This window comes from Lactuca saligna, chromosome 6 (genome assembly GCF_052625555.1).
Source record: "Lactuca saligna cultivar CGN05327 chromosome 6, ASM5262555v1, whole genome shotgun sequence".
In the NCBI taxonomy this organism is placed as follows: Eukaryota; Viridiplantae; Streptophyta; class Magnoliopsida; order Asterales; family Asteraceae; genus Lactuca; species Lactuca saligna.
In genome coordinates, this window is record NC_136422.1 from 45,069,220 (window position 1) to 45,097,184 (window position 27,965).

General features: G+C 36.0%; 1 protein-coding gene across 1 annotated transcript in view; it reads right to left on the reverse strand.

Annotated features, from left to right (window-relative positions):
• The window catches only part of LOC145000245 (glucomannan 4-beta-mannosyltransferase 2-like), a 33,528-nt gene extending 10,760 nt beyond the window's left edge, over positions 1-22,768 (reverse strand). Inside the window, exon 1 of the mRNA XM_078959440.1 lies at positions 22,550-22,768. The gene's annotated coding sequence lies outside the window, so the exon portion shown is untranslated. The remainder of the gene's footprint in view (positions 1-22,549) is intronic.
• Between the last annotated feature and the right edge of the window lie 5,197 nt (positions 22,769-27,965).

Consider the following 27,965-nt stretch of genomic DNA (forward strand, 5'->3'; position numbering starts at 1 on the left):
CACTAATTTATATATGGTAATGCATTTCTTGGATTGTTGATATTTAGTATACTGCTATGTTGTAGTGATATGTTAGAATCTATATCCTGGTATCGAGTATGTTGCGTTGCTGTAGTGATCTGTAGAACTGTATGTTACATGTTCTTGCTGGTTATCATTTGGTGGAGTACCCTAGGGATTGTTTGTAGTCATCTAAGATAGCTTGGGGACTCTTGATCTAGGCTTTCTTTCATGTTCCTTGTTTGGTTGTGGCTGTAGAGTAGGATCATCTGTTCAGGTGGCTATCTCACCTCTTGTTACTTCTGGTTACATATTTTATGGAGTTTATCCGGTAAGAGGATTGTATGATGTGAGATGACTAGTAGGCGGTAGTGAGTTGTATGATTGATGTTTGCATGTATTATGTGCATACTTGACCCTTGATTGTTTACATGTCGACATGTTGTGTTTAGTTGGGTTGAGGCGGTCCTGCTTTGTGTTGTAGGCCAAAATACCTGGTGCGGGCTGACTGTAATCCATAAGCATGGAGGCTCGATATGAGTGGTTAGGTTGAGGCGGTAAGGCCAACAAACCCAATATAGTTGTGAATTCCAATTCGATGACTAATTGGGCCCGTTGCTCGTTTATTTGTTTGGTTATGTGCGGTATTTTGGGGAAACTCACTAAGTATATGCTTAATAAGTTGTTTATTATTTCAGGTATCATCAGTGTCTATGGGAAGGAAAAGGCAGGACTATACACACTCATCAGTGGCATTGAGGATTCCACATTTTCCATGATACCATGGTCTTAATAAATGTACTTTGGAATAAAAGGTTTTCTTAATAATGCATTTATAAATTTGGAAGTTTTACCTTAATAAAAATAAAAAATTTGGGTTGTGAAAAATAGGATGTTACAAGTTGGTATCAAATAGGGGTGTTGAACGGGTAATTTTTTCGGGTTTCGGGTAATTCGGGTCGGGTAATTCGGGTTTTTCATGTTAGAAAAATTACCCGTTACCCTACCCAAACTAAATTCGGGTAATTCGGGTTTGGGTAATTCGGGTATCGGGTCGGGTTTGGGTAATTCGGGTATTACCCGAAATATATGATTTTTTTTTTTAATTTCACCTAAAAATAAATTTAATGAAATAAATACGTCGTGCTTTATCAGTCTTGTTTATATAAACAAACGAGACATAAACGAAGTTACTCAAGCTTTGAACATTGAGATTTTCTACTCAATAATACATGAGATATCAAGTATTTTTTTAACGACTTAATCTAATCTAATAAGATGTTAAAAAAACAAATACCTAAAGATCTTAATTTAAAAGTTTAAAATGTTTAAGATAAATGTAGTCATAAGTTTTGTCATGTTCTAAAGTTTCGTCAAAATAATGAGTTTGTTAGTTGTAATAAAAACTATAATATAGAAAACAGTTAAGTTTTAAAGAACGTGATGATATATAAAAATTACTTTTAATATTGTTAGTGTCGTATTGTCATAATAAATATATTTATGTTTTATAATAATGATATTAGTTTAAGCGTGATCAAATACCTACTATATAGTACAAGCTCTACAAAAAAAAAATTTAATAATTTGGGTAATTCGGGTAATTCGGGTATACCCGAAACAAAAATGTACCCTTTACCCGACCCGAAAAAAAATCGGGTAACCCGATTACCCGGAAAAATTTACCCGATACCCGATTTACCCGATACCCGAAAAAATCGTGCGGGTAATTCGGGTATCGGGTAATTTCGACGGGGCTAGTATCAAACCCCTGGTTTGAGCGAATTAGAGGAACACTTGTGTGAATCCAATCTCAATCGAGGATCATAGAGTTTTTGAAAAATAATTTATAATAAAATGGGTTGGGTTAGGGACATGGGCTCGGTCTCTTGTCATGTTCTTGTTTGATTATAGGTTTAGGATCGGAAATGTTAGCCTTGAATTAACTTTGGATTTTTCAGGAAGATCCGGTGTGTATAGTCAGCCAGAGCCTGAACATGAGAGTGGTTCCCAAAATACCCACACTTGTTATGTTTGCTGAGTTTTGATTTTGCTGATATATGAATTATTAGAAAAAAAAACCATGCTAGTGGATAAGGGTCTTTTAGAAATTGTTGAATAGAAGTGACTAAGTTCAATATTGCCTTATGATATAGGGAGTTGCTTGCTATATGTTACTTAATTGTGTGATTGCTATGTTTATGTTGATTAGTTGTATATGGTTGGGAATGAATAGCCCTAGAATGATCGACTTGACCTTACATCCAGTTCCTTGTTTGTTTATGGGTTTAGGGTAGAGTTGATTATTCGACAGTCTATCTGACCCCATATTGAGTACAACAAGCATACACAAAAGCAACTAATGATGCAGGAGCGAGGGTAATCCTAGGAGGAGTGCCTAAGAAGTTTTTTGTAGATCGTGGGAGAAGTGGGTGTTAGCACACCTAGGAGTGGTTTAGTGTAGTGACTTAGGACCTTGGGATAAATTCTGAATCGACTATGGATACGCATGGAAGGTAGTATGGGCTTGTACTATTGTAAGCACAGGATCCATATGAGATCCAGGAGTACTTTTGAGGCTACTATGGAACTAATAGGAGTAGGTCCTGGTGTGTTGATCATTGTGTTGTGATGTATGATCTTTTCTTGGTGTACATTCATTATGGTGACTATTGAAGGTTCATGATTAGGAGTTGGCAACACTGGGAGAGTGGGTCTGAGTGAGGAGGAGATTCGTGGGATCATTGTTGCAGAAGCGGCCGAGGCGATCAGGGAGGCTACTCCAGAGTTTTTCGGGATGGTCAAGGCTTCCATGATTGAGATATTTGATGATAGCTATGTTGCACTTTATGAGGTTGTTATTGTTGTAGCTACTGCGGCTGTTGCTTCCATTGGGGCTCGAGGAGAGAGCTTTCCAGTATCGGGACTTTGATAATACGAAGCCCCCAAAGTTTGATGGTGTCTCAGACCTGATTATGGTGATGAGATAGTTGTTTGATGTGGATGGTTATTTCTTCATGTGTTCTTGTCCGAATGACCAGAAGGTCAAGTGTGCCATGAACATTCTCAGGTTGGGAGCAAGGGATTGGTGGAGACTAGTGACTAGTTCTTATACTCCTGAGCAGAGGGCTGCATTGACTTGGGAGCAGTTCTTGAAGATGTTTCGTACAAGGTATGTTCCTTGGTAGAGAGGGAGAGACTAGCCCAGAAATACCTGAATCTGAGACAGACGACCGAGTCAGTGACGAAGATCACCAAAATGTTCACTGAGAGGGTTTTGTTAAGTCCCGAGTTCACTGCTTCAGAGCAGGCTCAGATGACTCGGTATTTGAGTATGATCGAGGGACATTCATCAGTTTTTAAGTACCTGACAATATAGCACCCTCGCTGAGCTTCAGGATGCCATGAGGAGATGGGAGATTGAGATAAAGACCCGGAAGAAGGAGCATCGTCAGGCGCTGGTTCTGTCTCAACCCGCAGCAAAGCGGTTTAAGTCCGCCAGCCAGAGTTTGGGATCAGTTAGTGGGAGGCGCATATCTTTCTATGTCATAGATGTGGCGAGGAGGGCCATTTGGTAGAGATTGCAGGCGGAGTGCACAAGTTTGTTTCTATTGCAGCCAGGAAGGTCACATCAGAGCTTGTTGTCATTTTCTCGTTTTTTGTGGGGTGCTGGATCCTACACCCTTAGCTTGGCAGTTACCTGACGGCCGTCATGGGACGACCGGAGTCCCAAGGACCAAGATTTAAGTTGGCAGATCTTCTATTCAACAATCATAGTGGTACTGGTATTCATCTGTGTATTCTGTTTAAGTTTTGAAGTTTAGTTGTCATCTTGGATGATCATTTGAATGGAGTTATCTTAGTTAGCTTAATCAAATTTTATTTCTTGTTACGAATGGATTAATTATCTTTGTCATCATATTGTATGTGTATTGGGATTTACAAATGTTGTGTGGATTCTGATTCTCCTGTGTATTTGGGTATCAGTGGTTGGGATTAAGTGGTGGATTTTAGGTTAGTCTGGGTATCGAAGGATTGTGAAGTTGTCAGATTCTAGCATATTTCAAGTGGGGGACAGTGGAGCCTCGCAACAAGAAGACTTTATGCCAAGGTCCAGTTCTCGGTCTAATTTCTTCAAGTTCTAGACTTCTGCGCAACTGCTGAATCTTCTGATTTCGTAGCAAGATCATCGTCAATTGTTGGATTTTTCCTTCGATTCGTATTACTTCTAGTGGTAATATCATCCTTAGGGCCTGCTTATGCTTTAGAACCTAGGGTGTTAGGAGCTCAGGTTGAGGGTTTCCTTGTTTGTTATCATCTGGTTGGAATTGGAAGCCCGAGTGTTGTTGTTTAGAAGATCGGGGGTGAGACCGAGTGCAGTTGTTGGTTAGTGGATTGGGGGTGAACCAGAGTGCTGATTGTGGATAGATTTGTTAGGTTTTCAGAGCCGATTAGGGGTGTGGTCCAGTTCAGTATGTGACCGGTTAGCTTTCATTCTGTTGGTGCCCTTTTGTGCGGGATTAGCATGCCAGCATTTGGCCGAGAAACTCTTGGACTAATTAAATCCGTGGATTTTCGTACATCTTGGTTATTGTAGGGGAGGACATCATGAAGTGCAAGCAAGAGCTGATTTCGAGGACGAAATCTAATTTAAGTGTGGGAGAATTGTAACATCCTATTTAAATAAAATAAAATAACTAAATTAATTAATAAATAAATAATAAACCCTAAAACCCCAAGATGTATTTTTATAATTTTCTTTTAGCCCCAAATCCGTAATAATTCATCAGGGTGTTAGCGCAAGGAGTTAAATGTTGTAAATTTTGGAAATCGGGGGTTAAAGTGTTACTTTTGGACTAGTTATGAATAGAATTGTGGAAGTTGGGGGTTGTTTGGTAATTATTGGGCTTAATCTAAAAATGTTTGTGGCAGGTGTTACTTAAGTTTGAAGGATGGAGGCGGGACAAAAACCCGACCCCCCTTTGTTGCCTCTCGTCTTTTATACAACTACAAACCCCAACCCTAATAATGTTAGCAGCCTCCACCTTATCTCTCCACATATCTGGCCGCCGTCATCACCAATGTCGCTGATTTGAACCACTGAACAACCAACGTTACTCCTGCTGCCGGCAAAGATGAGACCGACGTCGTGATAATGGGGAGCTTGGAAGAACGGAAAGTCGTGGATGCTATTGCCTTTCTCCGGTAAAGGTGCAACCCCCTCCCACCTTCTCTATTTTCTTCTGTTGCTACATTACGTCCTGTCGTCGTCGCTCTGAGCGACTATCCCTTTTTGCTATCATTTCTCTGACTGCTGCATGCCACCACGAGAGTATCTGTGTTTGTGTGTATTTTCTCATGTGTGTGTGCTTGTTTCAGCGGTATGATGTCGTATGGAGGTTGCTTGACCGAAAAAAAAGAATAAAACCCACCAAAACCACCATGAGGTGGTGGCGGCCACCTCTTTCCAATGTCTGCCACCATCTTGGTGGTTGTATTGAGCATTTTTGTGTTCTTTTTGGTGCTAGTGTGGGTTGCATGATGTAGGAGATTTTATGTGTGTTTGGTTGTTGGATTTATCACTCGTGAACCACCACTGCTGTCATGAGTGAGTGACTACCGCCATGAATCGCTACCGACCACCACTGCCCGAGGTGGCAGTGGGTGGTGCCCGACTTACTAAACACTAAGTGACCTAAGCATCTAACCTTAGATCGAGTGGCACATTTTTGGATTGGAAACCCTAACTAGGGTTTAGAAAATCTTAATGTCAAGAAAACCCTAGTTTTAGAGTTTTGTCAGGACCCACATTGAATTGTTAGTTGGACTTTAAGTCCTTAAGAGGTTAAGTGTGGAACACTAACTGTAATTATGATTTTAGGGGGGAAACCCTAGAATCAGGAAACCCTATTTCGGACAATGATCGGGGGCGCGTATTTGGGATATTGCTTGGATTATTATTATACCCAAGAATGACTAGGTAAAACCTTAATCGGTCCTATCCTTAGGTGGTTAAGTCCTTAATGGGTTAACTGTCCTTACTGAACCTTAATCGTGATTTTTTGTGGATCCCTAATTGTTATTTCATGTGAAGTAGTCACTGTTACAAGTGACTATGACTTGTGATCGGGGATTGATTCAAGTACCTTTGTATAGGTGATTGGAAGTGAGTTGAAGCTGGTAGAATTCCTTATTGCTACTATGGTGACCTATGCGGATATCGAGGTGAGTCTTGCCTCACTATACATATGGGTCGAAGGCACTGATGTCGACCCACTAGTTTTGGTTATCTGTTAGTAGGGGGATGCCTAGGGACTGTACGTAGTCATGTAGGATAGACTGAGGAATCTTGATATAGGCTGTTTTACCTATCCCTTGTTTGGTTGTGGTTCTAGAGTAGGATCACCTACCAGGTGTCTATCTCAACACTAATTTATATATGGTAATGCATTTCTTGGATTGTTGATATTTAGTATACTACTATGTTGTAGTGATATGTTAGAATCTGTATCCTGGTATCGAGTATGTTGCGTCACTGTAGTGATCTGTAGAACTGTATGTTACATGTTCTTGCTGGTTATCATTTGGTTGAGTACCCTAGGGACTATCTGTAGTCATGTAAGATAGCTTGCGGACTCTTGATCTAGGCTTTCTTGCATGTTCTTTGTTTGGTTGTGGCTGTAGAGTAGGATCATCTGTTTAGGTAGCATTGAGGATTCTGCATTTTCTAGGATACTCTGATCTTAATATATGTATGTTGGAATAAACAGTTTTCTTAATAATAGATTCATAAATTTGGAAGTATTACCTAAATAAAATTGAAAATTTTGGGTTGTGAAAAAAATGGGACGTTATATAGGCCCCCATGACTAGAGTTAGATGAGACACTATTTATCAACGAATAGATAGATTTTCAGCTAGCTCTCGACCTATAATCGTTAATTCTTAAGTGATCAAGAGATATATGTATAGATCTATACATGATTGACACTACCACGTATGGTCGTTAGTTATAGCTCGATGAAGCGTCGTGGATTTTTGAGATGAACAGTCATAGCTCGATCATAGGAACTCATCATAACTTTGTCAAACTAAAACTAGCTATCATAAACTACTACTAGGAACTAATCTAATTAAGTAGTGATAGTACACACAAACTCAACGAAGGGATTTTAGATCAACCAACATCTAACTATTTTAGACTACCACTAGGAACCTACTTATGGAAGTAGTGATAGTACTCACAAACTCAAGGAAGTGAGTTTAGGATAAAAAAATAACTAAAGTACCTACATACGTTTGGTAACAATAAAACCTATGGACTCACCAACATTATGCTGACCTCTCAAACCGCATGTATTCTCAGGAGAATGATCCGTCTGAAGGAGGAGATAACCCCGGTGATGCAGCCTAAAACTTATGTGATTTGCTTTTGTATTTTGCTCTCATAACTTACCGGTATCTCGAACAATTAGGTAACATATTTTATTTAATGAATGAATAGCTATGTTGTTTGGTACATCCTATGTATTATTCAACACATATCTTGGGCTGAATCCCAACATTGTGATGTCGCACAGCCTGGTGCTTCTACCGTTGGTCAAGGGTGTGACAGATTGGTATCAGAGCTATAGATTATAGCGAACTAGTATTTCCTTAGGAAATACAACTATAATCTAGGACGACACTCTGATTAGATTTAACCCTTTAAACCTAAATTTAACTATTAGTAAATTACCCTAGTTCTTGATTACTTACGAGAGAGGTGACTAGTTTGAACTATCGCTTGGGTTGCTATATTTCAGAATGGCTATATGCTAAAATGGTCCTACCCTCTGGTACTTCTCATTTGGCCTATCCTTACTTGATGGTCTTGGAGTACAAAACCCTAAAACACACCCAACCCAACAAATATTAAGAGCGATATAGATATGCTCATATAAGTATACCTACTACCCAACAATACGAACCCATGAGGTCGCAACTCAAGATTTTAGGTCAAAAACCATATTTAGAGTTGGTATAGTACAACATTCGTACCACGACAAGACCTAGTATACGCAACTAAGTTTTATTATGGTTCGAGAAACGCACGACCAAACTCAGATACGGTGGTTGACAATCTAAATGCTTGAGGACTTCTAGATTGGATGCATAGGCAATGATTTTATACTTAGAGACTTGTCTTAGAGACTTCTACGTCTGGGGATTGCTAACTCCACTACATCTACACTCGAGGATTTTTCCACCCTAGGAACCTCTAACTTACGACATGGTAGGGGACTCAGGAGTTACGGGTACTATCTATTACATACTTATAATTTGATATTATATAGTATTTAATTGATCTTCATATCTCTTATAAACATCTCCATGTTTGATGTATTATACAGGTTTGTCGAAAGATGGAGGGCAGCTTCCTCATTAGAGGAGGAGCGTGCAATATTTGATGACTCAAATCCTATGGATACCTCAAAGGACGGTGATAACATAGAGCCCGATTATACTCCACCTGAGCACCCGTCAGAGCTTCTCAGTTCTAAGTACGAGCCCGATGAAGACGAGGACGACACTACCACCTCAATAGAGACCTCACCACCTTGCCCCACTCCTTTCCATTGGTCTTACATGACACCCGTGGGTACTTGGGTGAAGCATACCCTGAGGAAGGCTGCTGTTACCTCCTCATGGAAGAGGGCGGCGTCCCTACCAGCATCACCACTACCAGCAAAGAAATCCCGTGGAGACTCCATTTAGATGCCCTAGATACGAGCCTAGGCACATGAGGAGGCTAGCAGCTCACGGTTCGAGGTGGTGGAGTCATCCATTATACCTCACCTATCCCTAAATACTCTTATAGACTATGCCATCTCTCTTATGGTGCCCTGCACTGCCCATCACTTAGACCGCATTGGAGTCATCCATTATACCCCGGAGGACGGTGATGACACGGAGCCCGATTATACTCCACCTGAGCACCCGTCAGAGCTTCTTAGTTTCGAGTACAAGCCTGATGAGGATGAGGAGGACACTACCACCTCAGTAGAGACCTCACCACCCTGCCCCACTCCTTCCCATTGGTATTACATGACACCCATAGGTACTCGGGTGAAGCATACCCTAAGGAAGGCTGCTGCTACCTCCTCATGGAAGAGAGTGGCGTCCCCACCAGCATCACCAATGCCAACAAAGAAATCCTATGAAGACACCATTTGGATGCCCTAGATATGAGCCTAGGCACATGAGGAGGCTATCAGCTCACGGTTCGAGGTGGTGGAGTCATCTATTATACCTCACCTAGCCCCAGATACTCTTATCGACCATGTCATCTCTCTTCTGGTGCCCTGCACCGCCCATCACTTAGACCGCATTAGATCGATGGACACTGAGCGTTTCTTATTGAGGATGGATTTGATGTAACTCATAGAGCGGGTCTAGTACTTGGAGGAGGAGATATAATTGATGGTGATGAGGACCTTATTCGTGCAAGATCAGTTGTAAGAGGAGACCCAATTCCATCACCAGGTGCTAGAGGAGGTGATCAGCCACACAGATTGATTAGAGCTCTAGTTTGAGAGGGTGGAGTCTTGAGTCTCTCTTACTGATATTTTGCTAGAGTTTGTATATAGACAATTAGTCCAACTTATTCAAATTCTTATAGTGTACTGTGGATTTTAGTTTTATTTTGTTTTGGCTCTAGCATGATAGCTAGGAGGGACATGGATACTTTTCTTTTAGGTTAGGGTAATAGGAAAAGCTTACACACGCATGTTTTTGTAATCTCCAAACTTTTCCTACCCTAACCACACCCTATTTTGTTGACTTCGTGATGATATATAATATATATTGTACATACCTAGTTGCATGAAATCTGTGATGTTATTGTTTTTTCCATTAACATTAACACTAACACACCACGACCTAACCATGAGGGTACGAACTTACTAATTCCAAAGAATTAAATCACATGTTGACACTAGATTTAGGAATATGGAAATGACACCCCCAAGAATTACCAGATCTAGTCAAGGTCTTGAAGTTGAGCAGGATGCTCAGTCGGCACAAATTAACCCACCCCTAGACCACATGACTATTGAGGCAATGATCAAACAAATGATAATTGAGGCACTAGTCGCACATTGATATCATACAGACTCATGAACAGGAGGATAATGCTCCCAATGAAATGAGAAAGGTTCACCAAAAGCATGTACCTACAAGGACTTAATGAACTAGAAACCTAGGATGTTCTATGGGAATGAGGGAGTTGTAGGCCTCACAAGGTGGATCGAGAAGATTGAGTATGTCTTCGAAGATCAACTCTTGTGTTGAGGAAAGCAGAGTCAAGTTCACCGCCTACACATTTGCAGATGTGGCCATATCTTGGTGGAATGGCTATGTGAAGACTCTAGGCCTCGCCAACGCCAATGCTCTATTTTGGGAGAAACTTAAGAAAATGCTCATTGATGAGTATTGTCTTTGGAAGGAGATGCAAAAATTAGAGCAGGAGCTTGACCATGAGTGATGCTGAAATCTTGAACTACACCAATAGGTTCAACGACCTGACTACCCTTTGTCAAACCTTTGTGAACTCTGAGTATAAGAAAGTGGAAAGGTACTTATGGGATTGGTTCAACCCATTCAAGGGTTGGTCATGGACTCTCGACCATCGACATAAGATAGTGCTAAAAGATTAGCTTACAGCCCGACAAAACAAGAAACAAGAGGAGGCACATTGGTCAAGGGAAAACAAGCGCAAATCTTGCAACAGATTCAAGGGTACCTCCAAGAAAGCTCCCAACAAGAGACAGGAGATTGCCAGGGCCTACGCCATTAGTCCGACCCTGATAATGGTTACAAACCCCATATCTCAAGGACAGTAGATGGTAAAACACCCGAAGTGCAATTCGTGTCATTTCCACCATTTTGGAAACTACATGCACTATAATATGTGCAATCGCAGAGGGCATACTAAGAAATATTGACGTCAGCCCATGAGTACTCCTACTGCCATAACAAACCCAGGCATGGCTGCTTTTCCAGATAATAGAGCATGCTTTGAGTGTGGTATTGTTGGGAATATCAAAAGGAACTTACCAAAGCTGAGGAACGAGGGAGGAAAAGCTCGAGGAAGAGCGTTTGTGATTGGCATGAAGGATGCCATTCAGGACCCCACCGTTGTGATAGGTACATCCTGTTAACGGTTTATACACATCTATAATCTTTGATTCTGATGCTAAAAGAACTTTCATTACACCTAAGTTTAGAAAACTTTTAAGCCATAAGTTAGGAACTTAGACGAGCCTTATATAGTAGAAATGGCTAATGGAGAATCTGGTAGTACTCAGGAAATACTAGAAATATGTGTTTTAAATCTCAATAACCACTCCTTTTATGTCAACCTCATGCCTATGACCATTGGTAGCTTCGATGTCGCAATCAGCATGGATTGGTTATCGCCGTACTGAGCTGAGATCTTATGCTACGACAAGGTATTACGACTACCCTTACCCAACGAGGATCCTTAGTAATCTATGAATACAAGACTAACAAAGGCCTTAGAATCATGTCTTGCATGAAGGTGCATAAGTACCTTCACAATAAATAACACGCTTTCTTGGTCCATATCGTAGATAAAAGGGGCGAGAAGAAGGAAATCAAAGGCATACCCAAAGTATGTGATTTTCCCAATGTATTTTCGGAAAACTTGCCCGGACTATGTCAACACGGAGTGGAATTTCGAATTGACCTAGTCCCAGGGGCAGGTCTAGTGGCAAAATCACCCTACCAATTAGACCATTCAGAACTGTAAGAGTTTTCCGTTCAACTCCAGGAGATTTTGGATAAAGGATTTATAAGACCGAGTTTCTCACCGTAGGGAGCCCTAGTGCTATTCATCAAAAAGAAGGATAGAACCTTCAGAATGTGCATCGATTACCGAGAACTAAATAAGTTGACGATCAAGAGTATATATCCACTCCCAAGGATTGACGCTCTGTTCGATCAACTGCAAGGATCCAACTTCTACTCGAAGACTGATTTGAGGTCCGAGCACCGTCAACTTCAAGTGCAAGAAGAGGACATTCCGAAGATGGCATTCAAAATACGTTATGGCCATGATGAGTTCCCAGTTATGCCTTTTGGCTTAACTAATGCCCCATCAGTCTTCATAGATTTAATGAACCATGTCTGTAAACCCTACCTTGACAAATTTGTGATCATAGGCACTGATGATATATGGATATACTCACGAACAAAGGAAGAACACGGTAAACACATTCAAATCATTTTGGAGTTGTTAAGGAAGGAGAAATTGTATACAAAATTCTCGAAGTGTGAATTTTGGATCATAGAAGTACATTTCGTAGGAAATGTGCCCAGTGGTAAGGGCATTCACGTAGATCCTTCCAAGATCAAAGCCATAAAGAATTTGGAAGCACCCACAACGCTAACAAAGGTGCATCAATTTTTCTAGGATTGACAGGCTATTATAGAAGATTTATAGAAAATTTCTCAAAGATAGAATAACCCCTCATGAAACTTACATAGAAAGATACAAAGTTCGAATGGAAAGAACAACAAGAATATGTGTTTCAAAAGTTGAACCACATGTTATGTAGTGCACGAATTCTTTCACTTCTGGAAGGAACCGAGGACTTTATTGTCTATTGTGACACATCATGTCAGGGCATGGTATGCATATCTTATGCAATGAGACAAAGTGATGGCTTATGTATTGCGCAAAATCAATACTCATGAGAATAATTAGATCACCCATGATATTGAATCGAGAGCTGTAGTTTTCGCCTTAAAGATCTAGCGACACCACTTGTATGGCACAAAGTGTGTCATACACATAGACCAAAAAAATTCTTCAGTATATCTTTAATCAAAAGGAACTCAACATGAGGCAACAAAGATGTATTAAGCTACGACTACGAGTGTGAGATTTGATACCACCCGGGCAAAGCAAATGTAGTAGCCGATGCCCTAAGTAGAAATGAATGATTCAAACCTCGCAAAATGAAAGCGCTCACTCTAACTATCTAATCAAACCTTCTTGCTTAAATTTGAGAACCCCAAGTAGAGAAACTTAAGGAAGAAAACAAGGCAGAAGAATGCTTACACGACATGGAGAAAGAATTTGAGTCCAAAGAAAATGGAACCTTGTGTTTTATGGACTAAATTTGGGTACCAAAATTTGGCGACATTAGGAGTCTGGTACTAAATGAAGCTTACAAGAAAAGATACTCAGTTCACCCAAGAGCTGATAAGAAGTATCTCGACTTAAAGAAAAGGTACTGGTGGTCGAACTTGAAGGCAGGAATCACCACCTACGTGACAAAGCACTTGACCTACGCTAAGGTCAAGGCAAAATACCAAAAACAATCGGGTTTACTGCAACAACCAAAAATTCCCGAATGCAAATAGGAACAAGTTTCCATGGACTTCAATATAAAACTAACCAAAACACTTAGCAGTTTCAACAGGATTTGGGTAGTAATCGATCATTTGAATAAGTCCGCGCATTTCCTACCCATTAAGGAAACGAAAAAATGGAGAAGTTAGATAGGAATATGTCAAGGAGAAAGTCTGACTACATGGCATGCCAACATCGTTCATTTCAGATAGAGACAACCGATTTAAGTCCTGGTTTTGGAAAACAATACAATGACCATTAGGAACCCGAATTAATATGGATACCGCCAATCAACCGCATACAGATGGTCAGAGCGAAAGGACCATACAAACCTTGGAAGATATGCTCAGAGCATGTGTGATGGACTTTGGAGATACATTAGATACTCACCTACCGTTAGTTGAGTTTTCCTATAACAATTGTTATCACACAAGTATAAAGGCTACACCATTTGAGGTAGTATATGGTATAAGTTTCGGTCACCGTTGTGTTGGGTAGAAGTTGGTGACACCCAACTAGCAAAGAAACATGTAGGGAACATGTTGCTAACTGGACCTAGGATTATTCATGAAACAATCGAGAAGTTCGTGAAATTCAAGGAACGGTTGAGAACGGACTGTGATCGTCAAAAGAAGTATGCCAACTTTTGACGAAAATCACTTGAATTTCAAGTTGGAGATAGAGTCATGCTAAGGGTATCTCCTTGGAAAGGAATTATAAGATTTGGAAAGAGAGGAAAAATCAATCCGAGATACATCAGACCTTTTGAGATCCTTACCAAAATAGGCCCAATAGCCTACCGACTCGCTCTACCCCAAGGGCTCAACAACATACACATTGTCTTCTACGTTTCAAACCTTGAGAAATGTATCTCTGAAGACACGCTAGTTGTACCTCTTGACGAAATCCAGATCGACACAAAACTTAACGTCATCAAAGAACCAGTCAAGATCATGGATCGCAAAGTCAACAGGCTTAAGCAAAGTCGCATTCCCATAGCCAAGGTACAATGGAACTCTAAACGAGGATCAGAGTACATGTGGGAATGCGAAGATCAAATGAGGTACAAGTATCCCACTTATTTACATGCTAAATTTTGGGACAAAATTTCTTTTAACCCGGGGAGGAAGGGAGGATGTGACCACCCAGAGAACATGTTACAACCACTGTTAATATTTAACGATAAGACGTAAATATGTAATAGGGACAACATTGTAACCACCCGATATATTTTAATATATTCGAAATTTTCTTCCTTCATTACGTCAACCTTTAGGCTAAAAAATACGTGCGCAAAAACTCGTGTCACTTTGAGAGCATGTGAGCATATTTAGACTCTTTAAGCCACCACTATTCCAAAAATATAAATTTCGTAAGAAGCCGACACAGTATAAGTGAGATATGACATTTATGGTAAATGAATATCTACCGTTATTAAAATGTTACAACGATGAAAACTACAATGAGATTGGTTGACTTTTAGAAAAAGTCATCAACTAGAAAATCGTAATACTAGTTAAATTAAGAATTATGAGGAAAGAAGCGCCTAAAAATGGCGTCATATGAGAGAGTAATGATTTTTATAAAATCATAATGGTAATAAAAACACGTCGAAAACGAAATTCAAAAGTAGACAAAATGACCAAAAGGAAAGTTGTAGAGAATGACAAGACCTACACAAATATATAAGAGTTATTGAGAACGAAGTTCGTATATGATAGTTACGAAAATCTGTAGTTGAATTTTCATCGCCATGCGCCCTCGCGCACCTGACACCCAATACATCTGAATATGAGATTATGTGGCACGCTGAGGAGACGACATGTGTCGTCGTCATACGGTTCGCATGCAATGCGTGACGCACACTCCAAAACTTGCTATAAATAGCAAGTTTCGACAGCTCATTTTCTTCACCCCTCTCTTCGATCCTCTCTCTATCTCCTTTTGCGTGTCAACGACCCAATCGACTCTCAAAGTGCTAACTTGTGGTTTCTACCATACACCACGTTTTCATACTCACATGTGAGTTTCACGGCCCAATTTTCCAAATCTTTCAATGGGGGGGGGGGGGGGAATACATGTCTAAAATATAACTTTACATAGTTACACTAATTGTAGTTGGATAATTATGCTCATAACATTGTGATGATATTATGTTTGGTAGCTATTCTGCCCAAACTGTTTAGCAAATATTATGCCAAGTTGTTATACTGAACTACTATGATAGATAAGATAATACCTAGTTGTTATGTTGTCTAGTTGCCTAGAAACGCTCATACTCATTATTATAGCCACCCTTGGATAAGCTTAATACATAGTATTACTCTGCCCAATTTCTTTGCAACAAGATACACACAATATATATATATATATATATATATATATATATATGTATGTATGTATGTATGTATGTATCAGATAAATAATAATAATAATAATAATAATAATAATAATAATAATAATAATAATAATAAGTAAACCCATATGAATATAACACGAATAACAACACGGCCGACTAGGGGAGGCCCCCACGACAAGAGTTAGATAGGACACGATTCATGAACATGCGGATAGATTTCCAGCTAGCTCCCGACCTATAATCATTAATTTTTAAGTGAGCGAGAGAGATATGTATAGATCTATATGAGATTGTCACTCTCACCTATGGTTGCTAGCTATAACCCGACGACAATTCAAGCAGGCATAACTTTCTAAACACACAGTGATGTTCGATGAAGTGTCGTGGATTTTTTGGATGAACAGTCATACCTCGATTATAGGAACTCGTCGTAACTTTGTCAAACTAAAACTAGCTATCATAAACTACTACTAGGAATTAATTAATTAAGTAGTGATAGTACACACAAACTCGAGGAAGCGAGTTTAGGTCAGTAAATATCTAACTATCTTAGACTACCTCTAGGAACCTACCTATTGAAGTAGTGATAGTACTCACAAACTCAAGGAAATGAATTTAGGATAAACAAAATAACAAAAATACCCACACATGTTTTATAACAATAAAAACTATGGGCTCACCAACATTATGTTGACCTCTTAAACCACACGTATTATCAGGAGAATGAACCCGTCTGAAGGAGGAGATAACCCCGATGATGCAACCCGAAACTTATGTGCTTTGCTTTTGTTATTTGCTTTCGTAACTTGCATGTATCTTGAAAAATTATCTAATATCTTTTATTTAATGAATAAATAGCTTTGTTGTTTGGTACATCCTATGTATTATTCAACGCATATCTTGGCCTAAATCCCATCATCCTAATGTCAAACAACCTGATGTTTCCGCCGCCGGCCAGGGGTGTCACACACACACATACACACACACACACACACATATATATATATATATATATATATATATATATATATATATAGCTATTTGATAATCATGTCATCAAAAACGGTTTCCTACATGTCGTGACCAGTTTAAATGCCCATAAATGATTTTAATTATTTTTTTAAGGAATTTAACTGAATCTATTAATATAGCAAAACATTATGATCGACTACCTTAATAAAAATGAAAACTGAATTATCAAGGTAATTAATTACGTGTTTTTTTTTTTTTTTTTTTTTTTTTTTTTTTTTTTTTTTTTTTTCATATTTGGATAACTTCTTTTTCTTTTTCTAAATATCTAGATAACAAATTTGTTGCAAGTGTTCACATATGACCATTGTGACTTTACATCCGGTTATAATGATTACACGTGAACGCTTTCAACAAGTTCGTTACCAAAATGTATAAAGAAATTATCCTTATTTTTTAGAAACTGGAAAATTAATTACCTTAATTAATAAGTCAACTTCCCTTAAACTTTTTACATACCAAAAGGCCATATGCAAGAAAAAATAACACCAATCTTATCTTACTTTCATTTGAGAATATATATATATATATATATATATATATATATATATATATATATATATATATATATATATATATATATATATATATAGATAGATAGAGAGATGTTGAATGATATCTTCAAGAAAAAAATATCTCAGAAAAATAGAAAATGTCAAAGATATATTATTATATATAGAAAAACCAAATGAATAGTATATTTTGGGTTTTAGAAATTGCAATAATATTTTAGGTATTTTTTTTAAGTTTTCCCACAATTTTAAAAAAAGTCGATGTGCATTTTTTTATTATTATTTTAGAAATGGTTTTCAGGACAAAATGCACTATTCTATTTAAAAAACAAACTAAAAGATTGGCCCCAAATGGAGTTGAACCGACATAAAGTGCATACCCGCAACAATGTTATTATAGTAACTAGATCACTTCTCTATCAAACCACAATGTTGAAAGATCCGATCCACGAAACAAGTGAGTGAGAAGATGAATATCATAATGACCAAAGAAACATGCACACGTTATATACAATTCTGAGATATCAAAGCCACCAAAATCATGTTTTATACGTAATGGACACAAGATTTTCTAAAAAAATCATAATAAAACCTACAAGGTCGTGCTTCTTATTCAGTACGATTCATTTGACACAAAACTGTCCTCAAAAGAAACCCATGAAAACCTTAATAGAAAAAAAGTCATAAAACATGAAAAGAAACCCCAAGTAAAGATTGGTATAATACAATGCCTTGAAATGTTAGGTATTTCCTAAAAATATGGAAAATCCAAAACAATTATTTTATAACCTCACAATAGAACTCATAATAGAAAATAAGATTGTTCCAACATTAGCCGAGACATAAGCCTCACATAACTTCATGAATGTTCTAAAAATTACAAGATTTAGCATTCATAATACACTAAATAAAGGTACCATCAAAGTAGTAAATAAAATCCAAAGCAAAAAAGGATCATTAATATTGCAACAACAAAGATACACATTGGTATTTGTTGTAAAAACATTATTTGATATAATCTTTAAGATACAAAGAATTTATTATACTACTAATTACACTTGAACATATAGAATCATAGACAAAATGTAATTAAATGTAATTAATAGTACAATAAATTATGTGTATCTTGAACATTATATCAAATAATGTTCATTAAATAAAAAATATAAATAAATAATTAGTTATTTGTTATTTATTACATAAAAAATTTAAATAAATAATTATTTATTTGTTATTTATTTTTTATGGTTTGTAAATAATAAATTTATCACTTATAAATAACAAATAACTAATTATTTATTTATTATGGTTTGTAAATAATAAAATCATCACTTATAAAATACATAATATATTTATAAGTGATAAATTTATTATTTACAAACCATAATCAATAAATAATTAGTTATTTGTAATTTATTAAATAAAAATATATAAATAAAGGGCTGATTTATTAAATAAATAAAAGAGTTTATTTGTTAAAGGCGGCTAACTAATCAATACCTTTATCCTATATAACTTAATCTTATATAACTTAAGAGGTTTTTTTTGCTGATTTATTGTAATGAGAATGATATAATGCCCCATGGCATGCTTAATTAAGCTCTATTTGGAAATAATGGCTTTTAATAATATTTGTTTTCTGATGTGACGTTCAATTGTGAGATTTTTCACTTGGTTGTTGTTACATGTTGTATTTGATCATTTAATGACAACTTTTGTTCTTCCGTTCCTAAGTAACTGATGATTTTCGTGTGTATAAATGAGACATTATCACAATTTTTTCGTTGTTTGAATGTTATTTTTGTATTTATCTTGGTTTATGTTCTTGAGTTTAATATATGTTAGGAAGTAAAGTGGATAACTAACAAAACTAAAAGCACACAAGATACAATATTTATGTGGTTCGGTCAAGGTGACCTACATCCACTGACACGAGGGGATGTATTCTTTATTTCAGAAGTTCTCAAACAGAGTTTACAAGTACAAATTCATAGAGATTTGCCTAACACTTAAGAATTCAATACATACAAATGACTTTAGCATGCATCCCTATTTATACTTGAGGGATCAAACCTAAAACCTTAATGGACCAAATCCATTGGTCCATCGGCCCATGAATGGTGACAACCAATCATAATCCGCAATGCAGCAGCTTCTGGAACATTCATCCATGACATACAACACATAGGTATCAGCAACGCACATGATGGAGGACCATGAGCCACATTTGTAACATCTAGTTCCAAATAAGCATCACTTGTGAGTTTATCAATTAAGCTTTTAAGGATGAAAACCTTTGCCACGACGTGAGCATGTGCGTGTCATGGCTTGGAGGTGCATTTGGATGAACGCACATCTTATTGGTTGTCACGACGTGACAACATGTTGGTCACGACATGACATCCCTTGTTAGATATGGGCATTAATGGATGGTTAGTGGCTATTAAGTCCATTCTAGATGTGAAATGGAGCCCAAGACTTCTGTCATGGTTTGTTGTTAGATACAGGTCTAACAATATGGCTATGACTATTGCTATTTTACCTATGGCTATAACTTTTGTGTCAACCACCACCAAATCCATGAATATTGGTAAAAGGTGGTTATTGCAGGATTGTCGACTTGGAGTAGGGATACTAGACTTAAGTGTTATAGAGGAATAAGTGATGGATGTGGTGTAGAGAAGACCTGACCTTATAATAGAGGTGACTTACATGGCCTTTCATTATTCTTCTAGAACAAGTTTGGTGCAGGCTTCATAGAATGGAAGGGGATGATTAGTTTTTTTTAATAAAGGTAGCAACACTATCATAACTATTATTAACTTTGGCCATTAGTCATAAAACCAATCGATGTCCAAACACAAGTGTGCCTAACATTAGATAGTAGATCAGTAAACATCTTTAGTTCTTGAAAGTTAGAGGAGACATAGGAGAAGTTGTCAAGATAGGCGTTGGAGAATTGATTTTCCAAATAGATAGCCTTAGAATTTTTGTTGACTTAGAATATGTTTTGGCGTCGCTCCATGGGTCTTTATTGGTAAAATCAGATGCAAGTATGGTGTAAAGAAGATCATTGAAGATAGTGTCGTAGATCCATATATTGAAGAACGATAGAATGTAATTAAGACCAAGTATTATTAGAGAGGGTGGTGGTGAGGGTTTCCTTTTCAACATTAATCGAAGGTTTGAAAAAGATAATATGGTCAATAGCTTGATAGGCGCAATTGTGAATTCTAAGTAATTTGACCAAGATGTGTATCGACTTTTTTCCTTTTTGAGAGTTATAAGAATGATGCTTTTTTTAATGTTGGGGATTGTAACTACGGGGTATTTTTGGATTTGTGGCCATCAATGAATACGATGGAATAAGCTAAAGGTCTAATTAGAGAGCTCATGGTAAAATCGATTAGGGTTAATAACCTGATATGATGTGAGAATTCAATCTCTTAAGTATCCTCATTCCCATCAAATCACCATATAAAATATTTGTGATCCTTGTTTATGGTATAAGATATATTCTTGAATTAGATTTACAAAAAACGAGGATTGTATAACATAACATATATAAGCAACAGAACAAAACAACGAAAAAGCAGCTCGAGATAGTCGCAACTAGGACATCACGAAAGCAAGTGGGAATGGTGTTACCAGCCAAAGTTTTTGGGTCGACGGCCAAGCCTACCCATCACTTAATTAGAATCTCCTAGGCTAAGCCCCTTAGTTTTCTTGTATCATAAAAGGTGTCCTTTACTTTTTCATGTCTATTCATATTATGTGTAAGGCCAAGTATAAATGCCCATATTTTTTGGTTTGTACTCACTTCATTTTAGAGATGAATATCTACTAATTAACATGCTTTAGGTATTGAATTCCTATCTATGAATACTTACTGATGATATTATCTATTACTGCTTCAAGCCTCTCTCCCAAACCCCATGGCTTACTGGACCCTTACAAAAATATTCAAGTGCTACACTGATTTGAAATTTAAACTGTGATATAAAGGTAACTATATTATGCATTTTAAACTATTTGTACACCTATAAATTAAAATTCATAGCCTGAAATTTTCCAACATGCAAAGATTGGAAATTTTCTATAAAAAAGAGATCAAAACGAGCTTCATGTTCTCTAAGATTGATTAGCGTAGTTTGATCGATCTACTTTAGTCATTCCGAATAGTAACAAGATCAAATCTAATTTCCTTATGTAATACTTTTCTTAATAAAAATTGCATCTGTGGTAAACTATTTTAGTACTTTATCTATCTTTTCTAATATACACTTATGACACATACACAAAATCATTGCTTTTAAAAATGCATTTTCTAAATAGAAATGGATTGATGATATGTTTCTTTTGTGTGTAGTTTACCTATTTAATGCAAGAGAGTTATATAATAAAATAACTAAAATTTACAAATTACAATGATATAACAACAAACTACTTGGTTAGTTTATTTTTATGCAGCTGCACCCTTGTATGATAATGCATTATTCTACAAGGTTACCCTGGAAAAGCTATAGAATACACTTAAGGGATTTAAGTACAAGTAGTAAAAGGGGCCAAATGTAAGTTTACAATATTCCACAACTAATTCGGTCACAAGCTTGGCTTGTTTAATTAATTATTTATCGAGCCATTACGTTCAAACATTACATAAATAATCACTAATCTATATGCCAATGAGCAACTTTCTCATCCAATTTCAGTTTTTTATTGTTTGTTTAAGATGCTTGAATTAGTTAACGTATTTGGTCTACGTTGTAAGGTTTCCCGTAAAGTTATTTATTTCAAGAGTAGTTGAAATTAATAATGTAGAAAATTCATGTGAAAATAAAGATTTATTTCACTACACAAGAGGGAAAATGAAAACATTGTAGAAGCTACATATTGTTCAACATAGAAATTGATGGGAATGTTTCGGAAGATCGTATAATAGGGTTTCATTGTGTATTTAGTGAAAATAAACATGAAGTTCCAGGGAAATAGATACATAATGTAAAGTAACGGTCTTATATATAATCTTGTATCAAATTCTTTCCAATATTTTGTTTAGTGGTGTATGCTCCATGCAACCCTCCACCCCCACATATACATTTGCCAATTTCCTTAATTTCATGCCCTCCTACAAAATACCTATATATGTTCCTCATTCATCGGAATGAATTCAATTGTTTGTATTTTTTGAATAATATACCATTATATTTATAAAGAATAGGAAAATACCTGTTTGAGTATGCAACCAGCTGTGTAGCTGTATAGAGCCCTCTGGCTTGGAATGAAGCCGAGTCCAAGAGTAATGTGAATTATCTTGGGCCTGGCGACGTTTCAAGTCAGAAGCTCTAAACTTTTATTATTCAAATAAACTTGATCTTTCGGTTCCAATGCATGTGTATTGATTACTTTTTGTAATTTTATTGTTGCCGAATGAAATGGATCGAAGGGAAGAAGAAGAAGAAGGGTTGAAGGATATGCCTTTCCTGATGTATCACATATATATACCACCTTCCAAATTTACATAAACCATTAGCTTATAACCAGGTGTTTGTGGAGGGGGTTTAATTGTAAATGAAACCACAAATAGATGGAGTTCCCATTCATGGCCTAAACTTCTTTAAACACCATTATTTGCTCATTTAAATATACTTTAAATGATTGTTATTTATTTATAGTTTTCAAATTGTTATATTTTATCCAACTCTTATAAATTTGAATCCAAACGTTAAGATAATGCTCCTAAACCTAATTATGCATGGGATTTAGTTTTTGACCTAAAGCAATCATATTCTTAAAAAATTATGTTTTTTTGTTGTGTTGCTTTTGCATGGCTGTTGGACATTGTTGTTGTTTTTTATTTTTTATTTTTTTAATGTTTATATAGGTTTCAAAAATATCTTTTAAAAAGGAGTTATTATAAGGTTATTCTTTTGGTAAAAAACAATTTAAGTTGATTTAACCAAATTCATATAGGGTGTGATGTTTTAATGTAAAGTTCAAGATGCTGAAATGTAAAAGTTGAAGATGAAACACGAGGATAACCCTTGATCACTCAAGATCTTTGTCATTAAATCTCGAAAGGTATGAAAGTTACACTACCTTATAGTTTATATTTAAACAGAACCGATTACAAGTAAGTATGGAAATTGGATAGTGTGAGTTTGAAGAGAAAATATCCAAAGTGAACGTTTGTTTGTGTTCTTAGCTCTTTTATTTATACATTTAATAGCTAACTTGCTTTCCTATAAATCTTTGTTCGTCATGTTATCCTAATTTGACTGCAAACATAAGGGAGAGTAATCTCACTACTAGAAAAACAGCTTTTTACGACACGCAATGCGTGTCGTAAAACGCTCAGATGACGTGCAAATGCGCGTCAAGGAAGGCCCTGTCATAACGAGAGACGATACGCTTTTGCGCGTCGTCTATAGACGACGTGCATTTATGACACGCAATGCGTATCATTAAAACCCCTGTCAAGAAAGGCCATGTCATAAATGAAGATGACACACATTTTTGCGTATCGTAAATTTAAATGTTAAAAAAATATATATTTATGTATTTATTAGTTTTTAAATTAAATTTGCATTTAATGTCTCATAATAGAAATAAAATACCATATACAAAAATTACAATCCATTGCATAAAATTTAATGTCATACAATTCTATTTCTTACAATAATAAATTTGCATTCATCTAATCTACTCTGTGTTTCATACAAAAAATCTATTTCATGCGGCTTGTTCCAAGCATCCCAAAGACTAGGTACAAGAATGTCCATGACCTGAAAAAGATTCAATTTTTTACATGCTGACGAAGCCTTGTATGAGCAACATTGTAATTATATTTGTGATTAATTAATAGACAATAGAACAGCTAAAACAAACAAAATTAAGCACATATTTGAAGTATAAACATTCAATTAAACCAAATTGGGAATGAAATTTCAACATACATAGCAAAAAGATAAATGAATTGCATGGGTTTATAAGCATCTGATATGACAAAACACAATGGAAAGAAAATTTGATCAAATAACCTTCAATATTGGCATGGCTCCGGTGTAGAACCTCACTGCATCACCATATGCTTCAGATTTGATGCTTTGGTTCTTCTGGCACTCCCATCGGTGAACCGCCTTTCTCTGTCTCTCCTACTAAACTTAATGTTTTAGGGAAAAAGATCAGATTTTTAATAGTGAGATCAAATCGTAAATATTGATGTATATATCTAAATACTCATATTCAAAAATGTTTATTAAATTTGAAAAAACTTACACTGGAAACACAAAAGATCTTGAGCTACTGTCTATAGTAGACTGGCTATCTTCTTTATTTTCTGAATTTGTGGGTTCATGTTCATCTAGCATGCTTTCATTAAATTAATTATTATTACAAAACAAGAAACGCAAACCAATTAATCAGTCACAAACATTATCTCAATCAATAATACATAGAACAAATTTGTTTTTCATTTTTCCCTAAAAGCCTAATCAGGTGGAGGGAGGGGGGGGGGGGGGGGGCGATAGTTTGATCAACATTTTTGTCTAACTTATTTTTGCCTATAACATATGTTGTACAACTTATGTTCATGTCCATGTCCAATTCAAAAAATTAAATAAAAAGGAATTGAGAGATAGAGGATATGTACCCGTAATATTAATTCATCAGGGACATGGGGAAGGACTTGACAAACGGTTTCAACCATGGCGATTATGTTTGACAAGTCAACATTCGGGACAGGTGGAGTAAGAGCCGCTCGGCTTAGATATATATATATATATATATATATATATATATATATATATATATATATATATATATATATATATTGCAAAGACCTTTACATGCCTGTATTTAGAAGGAAATTTAAACAATCGTTTAGATGAATAATAACAAGCATGCAAGATATATATATATATATATATATATATATATATATATATATATATATATATATATATATATTATATATAAAGATATACATACATGTAATGGTGCATATAACAGAACAAAGAAAACTAGTCAAATGCACCTCATTAATATCATATTGCTTTTCAGCTTCAATGTAAATAAAGCCCTTCACATGATCAATAGCAAATGCAGAAACTATTTGTAGCTTAGTTCCAAGAGCCTTCAAGTCAACATACTTCTGCATGAGGCAAAAAGCCGAATGCCTCTCCCTTCCAACCTACAATCAATTGTGTTAAAAAATGACATCAACTAGGGCCTAAAAGCAAGTTGACAAGCTGAACAAATTAGCTACAGAAAAAATACCATGCATTTGACTTTCCAGATTGTTGGATCCTTTGAATATAACATATATGTGTTCTTTTCATCCGACCTTGGAGCTTCAGTAGTTTGGTGGTCTTCTGCGTATCTAACAAAAGTAGAACCTGGTTCATCCCTCTCATCTTCTTTAGGAAAAAAGGGAATGTTAGGAGTCTTTAGTTCATCCTTGACCTAAAAAAAAAGCAAAAGGTTTAGTTAACACTCTTCGACTCCTACAGTGAACCTGCACACATCCATTCCCATGATTTAGTTAACAAGTCAATGTGAATCAGCAGAAAAGAATGATAAAAATCAGAGTCTTGCCTGCTACCGACATATCTAAAAGCTTTAATATTTTGGAATTTGTGGTGTTCTCCATTTCCTAATCAAAATCCTGCACAGTGCTCCCCTGCAATAATAGCAACACATATTTCATAGTTGAGAAAAAAAATTCTAAAAAGAAAAAAAGTAAATAGAATAAAAGAAAGAAAGTTGCTTTTGGTTTCGCCAAGATATACATCTATTAATTTTTTTCATTCTTATCCATATCCCAAACTAAAGTAATTCACATGAAAATAAACCATAAATCATCTTTAATTATATTCCTTGTCTTGGTCTGCAATCTACATTTATGAAGACACCAATAAGCATATGCTTACATGAGACAAATTGATTTATGATAAGCAGATTTTTACAATTGGAATCGTGTGAAGCTTCGATACTGTGATGGAGGATCTTTTGCTGGGAATAATAAGTTTGACAATGGGGTACAATAATAAACATGACTAAAATAGTTTCATTGTTAACCTCTTATTTCTTATCATTAACAAATACATACTGTAATCTTTCTTGCTAATAATACCAACATTCTAACATTTTCTTCAGAAACAGACATTAGTTCTGTTTTTCCGAGGGCAGTAGATTTGGAAAGAAATTATTGAAGATCTTCTTCCAAAAGGCATGAGGTTTGCTAACAAGGTATATACAATTAATACACCTCAATTAAAAATCTCCTCAATAATTAATGAGGTTCATCAATAGTAATATAAGTTTTGTGTTTATGTTGACTTAAATTTTCCAGGCTTTGCTTTCTGGGTGTTTAGCATCCTACTTGCATTGTAATAACTTCACCAGTTATCTACCAAATACCACCACTGTCAAATGTCTGGGTGATGCTGGATTTTTCATGGACTCGCATGTTCTTATATAACTTCTTATTAAATATTAATAGTTTAATATTTTTTTTGCTTTAATTAATATATAGTATATATTTTCTTTTTGATTTTCTCCTTTTTGGGTTGCAGACCAGATATCATCATGAACCACACCCAAAAAACTTTCTTTCAACATCTTATCACTCTAAATAAATTCATTTCTTTCATATTTTTGTACAGAATAGAAACAATAAAAGGAGTTTTTTTTTTGACAGGGAATAGAATAGAACCTGGATGAGAATTGCACGACTTCTATCACTGATCCCAAACAAGTATTGTTCATTAATAGCAGACACAATGATCTTTAGTAAGTTTTAGCAGACACAATGAAAGAACAATTTAATAATAAATTCATTTCTTGCCTTCACTTCTTGAATGATATCTTTATCTGTACGCATCTTTTGCAGACCTGTTCAAGTAATAGTTATTGGCAACCAATTTTTCCTGCATAACCAAATTATTAAAAATTAAAAAATAATAATAATTTTAAAAAGTACAATAATGCCCTTATTGATACGCACCAGATGAGACTGCACATTTTCCATCTTCTTTTCATCAAACTCGTACTCCTTAACAGTTACTTTTGCAGCCTTTTAACATACAACAACAATAATAGTATCAAAAATGGATTACACAAGATGAGACAGGGGCCTTGATTCGATAATCAAATATTGCAAAACTCAGTGATGCAAATAATCAAACACTTAGTGGGCAATAAAAATCCAACACATTAAAATAGAAAAATAATAAAAAAATTTTTTTGCACCAAACATGGAAACAAAAAATAAAAGGAAGCTTGAACACAATAAAAAAGGAAGTAAGTAGTTGGGGATGATGATGAACAGTTAGTGATGATGGATTTATTTTCAACATATGATTTACCTTGAGATCCAAAATTAGCATGAAGAATAGGAATCACTCTGATAACCCTGTTGCAAAGACGTTCCCACATCATTATGCTTGTCAAAATAAGAAATTACATCAATGAATTTCAAATGTCTGTTTTTAGTTTTCAAAAGTAAAAACTTAATTGTGTTGATTGAAAAGAAGTTTAGGGAGGTAAAGGAGAAGAGGAGAACCTGAATGAACGAATCTGAGATAAGGTTAGATGTTGTTACCAGAGACGGTAACAATGGTACTCATAGAGCATAAGATTAAGA